The following is a 5409-nucleotide window of genomic DNA, read 5'->3' as shown; positions in this document are numbered from 1 at the left end:
AAGTGGGCAGGGAAGCATGCCAGTCTGGATTTCTTATTTTTGCTTCTGCTCCTAGCGTATAGGAGTCACCATGGTGGGTGGGTGGGTGAATGGGTGGATGGATGGATGGGTATTATCCATGTCATGTGTGGGTATTTCTTTACCTCTGTCTATGTCTGTCTCTCGGCCCTTTGCCTGTCTCTTTCTCTGTCCATCTCTGTCATTGTCCCCTGATAATCACACTTCACTTTCATAAGTGGGGTAAGGAATAATCTTTTACCTGGTTTTATAAGATCTTGCCTGTACGTTGTATTAGTGGTTACACCACACAAACAAAAGGAAAGGAATCTGTGCGCAGCCGCATAAAGGAAACAGAAGCTTCTCATATGGAGACCAGGGCTGTACTTCACTTGCAGAGCTGAACCAGCTCAAAGTAAACAGGCAGCGGGAAAGTGGCAGACGAGCTGTGCACTTGCTGATTCAAAGGGAGGGTTGCTTCTCCAGATCCCTCTCTGTGTGTCCTTCAGTCTTGGCTCTACAGGCCCAAGCCCAGAGTGGCAGTGTACCCATGTGGCCACAAGGCTGAGGACAGAAGACCCAGCTTCCCTTTTTTCTCCTTAGCCAGGATTTCCCCAGGGTCCCATTCTGCTCCCAGGACTTGGACAGGGCCCTGCACACAACGGGGTGTCCAAGTCACAGGTCAGGCTCAGGGCCTGTTCAGCTTTCCAAAATCCTGGTTCATATTGACATTTCCTCCCAGCACAGAGTGACTCTGGGCTTTGTCCCCAGGGCAGAGGCACGCCTCCAGACCACAATAGCCAGGACTCAACTGCAGAGTTAACCTACCCCAAAATCTCTGGACCCCAAGACCCAACCCCTCATCTTCCCAGACGGGCCTTGGACTCTTGAATCCCCTCTTTTGCTCCTACAGCTTCTTCTGTGGTGGAGGCCGCTCCTCCCAGGAATCAGCCCTGTGAGTCACCAACCAGGAGATTTGGGGAGAGGAGCCCTGAGGTGTCAGGTCCTGGAAGGAGGGAGCCTCCAGAGAAGACGGGATAGATAAAATGAGGCATAATAGAATGGGGTAAAGGAAGACCGAGGAAGGAGCCAGGAAGGAGAGAAAAACAGGAAGGATTGAATTAAAGGGTGTGTGTGTGTGTGTGTGTGTAGACAATGTGACATTGTAATATAATAAGAAATACATATTTGGTCTTCCCCGATTGCAGGCACAGAGATCTTAAAACCGTTGCAATTTCCTAAGTGACAGGGATGATACGAGCATATTTGGTTCTAATATTTGGCCTGAGTGCCCAGTTCCTGACACAGGTGCTTAAAAGACCTTGGGATCCCTGGAGTGACAAGAGTGGCCCATTGGTGTACTAATGAGATGACCAGTGGCTGGAGTCCCTACAGAGTTTCCAAATATGTGTTTGTTGCCAGAGAAACTATGGGATTAGAGGGTTGGAACTTTCTGCTCTACCCTCCAATCTCCAGGGAGGGGAGAGGGGCTGGGATTGAGTTCATCACCACTGGCTGATGATTTAATCAATCACGCCTATGTAATGGAGGGTCCATAAAACCCCTAAACAGTGGGACTCAGGGTGTTTCTGGGTTAGTGAGCACATGGGGTGCTGGGAGGGTTGTACACCAGGAGACACCACAGAAGCTCTAAGCCACCCCCTTCCTCGCCCTATGAATGCCTTCTGTTTCCTTTTTCCTGGGGTATCCTTTATAATGAACCAGTCAGTAATACTAAAGGGCCTTTCTGAGTTCTGTGAGCCATTCTAGCAAGTTATCAAACCAGGAGACGGTTGTCATGGACGCCTGATCTGTAGCTAAGTTGGAAGTGTGCGGAGTCTGGGGACCCAGTGTTGGTGACTCCCATCTGATGTGGGGGGGGGGAGACAGTCTCTGGGACTGAGTGAGCCCTTCACCTGTGGGGTCTGCACTAACTCCTAGTAGTTGGTGTCAGAACTGAATTGAATTATAGGACATCTAGTTGTGTCCACAGAGAATTAGAGAATTGCTTGGTGTGGAAAAACCCACACGTGTGGTGTCAGAAGGGAACTGTGAGTGAAAACGGACCTTAGTAGACAGGCGCGAGGGAGTTTCTGGGGTGATGGGGAAGGGGAGCGAATGGCGGGTGCTGAGAGCCCAGTCCTGGATGTTGAGGGACCCCCTCTCCCTGTGTCATGACCTCACAGCCAGTCCCGTCCAGCCCTGGGCGGCCGCGCTCTCAGCGCTCAGCTGCTTGGACGGCGTCCTCCTCTTCGCTGATGAAGCAGGAGCTGCCTGGCCAGGCCCAGAGGCGGGTGTTGTGGGTGGTGAGATGATCCTGCTGCTGGCAGCCAAGACGACCATGTTCCTGGAGGGTCCCCCGCATGACTTACCTTGGCGTCTGCAGACCGTCCTGGGCTACGAGGAGCTCAGCGGTGAGCCCAGCATTGCACGTCTGCAGGTCGCGGCTGGTGGCAGAATCGCGAGTGCCCCGCGGTGCTAGGTGGCAGGGCTGCCGGGCCTAGGCCAGTCGTCAAGGAACCCACAAGCACACACAGAATTAGGACCCCAAAACCACACACAGGGAAAGTGACCTTTGTCCTTTCAACCCCAGATCTAGATCTGAAAGAGTCCAGGTCTCCCGTTTTAGCTGATAATATGGTAGGTTGGAAAGCGATACAGGATAGGAAAAAATAGAAGGAAGGGGGAGTTTTAGGGGAACTAATGACAATTTGAAATGAGGTGCTCAGGTAGGTAACATTTGAGCAAGTCTTGAAAAAGGTGAGGGGCTGGGCCATGCGGTTAACCCGGGAAGAGCGGTCCAGAACCGCCCTCTGCACGTACCTGGGTTCACACTGGGCCAGCGCTAAAGCTGCAGGCGGAATGGAGGCGACTGAGGCCACCACTTCCTGGGAGGGGGTGGGGACCTGGATCTTGGGTCACCGCCTGGGCTTTTTGGGGTGGAAGAAACTGAGAAAGAAGGGAAGATCCTGAGGTGAGTCCAGTCCCCATCCTGCCCTAAACTCTTTCTTTCTCCAATCCAGTGTCCCTGGGGTTGTGGTGACCCAACAAGAGGACCCGAGGGCCATCACACCCTGTGCAGATAATGTGCTTCTCACCTGTCATCAGCTCTCTCACCTGGATGAAGGAAGGGAAGGTGCTGAGCCTGGACTCAGTACTCAGGGAGGCCTGACCTGGGGGTTGGGGACACATTGTAATGGATAGATGTTGGGTCCTCCTCAGAAAGGAGCTGAGACACACCTGCCTGGGGGAGCACCTGGACCTGAAGGGCGCCCTCAGTGTGACGTGAGTGAGGTGTTATCAGAGCACAGGGGTGAGGGTTGGTGTGGATCTCATCCAGACCCTACCATGCTCTCTGTCGTGTCTGAGTCCCCTTTCTTCCCTCCTAAACGGAGAGGCAGGGAATGTCCTCTGTCACCCTCTGATCCTTACACCTCACCCTCATTCAGAAGTCCTTCCAGCTCTAACTCCATCCCTGCTGCACCTTCTCCCACAGCCCCAGGCTCTGGCCTGTCTCTCTTCTGCCCTCCAGTGGTAGGAATGGTTCACTCCACACTGAGCAGCTGGCTCTAGGTGAGAAGCTAGATTATGGCTGAGGTTGGGGGAACAAGGGCTCCTGGGCCAGGCTTGGGGAGGGAGAATGGGCACCGAAGAGAAGCTGAAGGGTGGGGAGGTGATGGTGGAAGATGTTCCCACACCATCATTTTCCTCTCATAGTGCAAGGGAGCCGTCCTTCCCCCAGGCCCAGGGACAGGCAAAGAGCAGCAGGAATGGGGACATCTTCTAAGAGAAAGAAAAATAAAGGTGTTTCTCCCTGTTTGCTTATTCCTCTTATCTTGCTGCCCAATGTGTGATATAAGTTACACTGAGATTTTTTTTTCACCAAATCCTAGATTCCTAGATTTCTTTCTTAAATCTACAGTCTTTCTTAAAAGCCTTCAAACAGAAGGGAATAATAGCAAGGATATTCAAATGCCTGAACACTTGAATCAAATGATTCAAGAAAGAGGTCAAAATATTAATGGAGAAATAAACATCAACATTTGACTATTAAAGACAACACTAAATAAAATATGATGTGGTCTTGAAGTCAAAATAACATGTTTAAACATGATTTTACTTTGAAATAATTTCAAACTTAGAGAAAACGTGCAGGTGAAGTACAAAAGAATCCTATCTATTCTTTCCCAGACATTTTGCCACATTTGTTGTATATGTAATGATTTGAGAGTCAGTTACAGATATCACTGCACTGCCTTTTACTCCTCAATACATCAGTCTGTTTCCTAAGAACAAGGATATTTTCTTTAATAATAAGAGCACAATAATCATAATGAGAAAATTAACATTGACTCCATACTACTGTCCCTATCTAAATTCTTCAAATTGTCACAATAATATTATTTATGGGCATTATTTTTCCAGTTCAGGTTCTAATCTAGGAACATGCATTGGGTTCACTTGTCATGTATCTTTAGTCTCCTTCAATTTGGAACCATTTATCAAGTTTTATTCTCTTTAATGATGTTGGTATTTTTGTAGAGGACTGGCCTTTTATTTATAGGAAGTCTTTCAACTTGCATTTATCCAATGTTCTTATGGTTCAAATCAAGTTGTGCATTTTTGGCAGGAATATTACAACAGTGATGTTGTAAACTTCTCAGAACATCACATCAGGAAGCGCATGAGGTCAGTTTCGCCCATTGTGGGTGATGTTAATTTTGAACACTTAGTTAAAGCAGTGTCTGCCAGGTATTTTCACTGTAAAGTTACTATTTTCCATTATAATTGAAAAGGAACTTGAGGGGAAATACTTTGAAACTATGTAACTGTCAATGAGTATTCTTCAATAAACTTTCACTCACTACAATAGTTTTAGCATTCCTTGATGATTCCTATCTGTATCAATTATTACTATGGTTGCAAAATAATGATTTTTCAAACTCTATTCTGTCTTTTCCATTTATTACTTGGCATTCTACAGTAAAGAACAACTTTCCCTTTTCTCTTCGCCCCCAATTATTTATTTGTGTGCTCATTTAGCATCATATAGATTAATGGATTTTAACACTATGGTTTATAATAAAATTATTAGTTTTAAATTTTGTTCTGTCACTTAATTGTTAACTTGGGCAGGTCACTGAACTGCTATGTGCCTAGTGTCCTCAAGTGTAAAAGAGAAAAAGAAAATCTATTTTGTAGAGTTCTTCTGAGGTCACTGTAACAGATCCTCAGAGACTTGTGGGACGGTATCCAAGCAATCACACATATGTGCAAGTGGAATCCCAGAAGGAGAAGAAAGAGAGGACAGGACAAATAAAGACATGCAGAGAGATAGGCCCAAAATTCCCAAAGTTTGGTAAAGCCATGAATTTATAGATTCAAGAAACTTGAATGAACTGCAAGCAGTAT

Source organism: Hipposideros armiger, unplaced genomic scaffold, assembly GCF_001890085.2.
Source record: "Hipposideros armiger isolate ML-2016 unplaced genomic scaffold, ASM189008v1 scaffold_1523, whole genome shotgun sequence".
Classification (NCBI taxonomy): domain Eukaryota; kingdom Metazoa; phylum Chordata; class Mammalia; order Chiroptera; family Hipposideridae; genus Hipposideros; species Hipposideros armiger.
Note: the sequence above shows the minus strand (reverse complement) of the source record.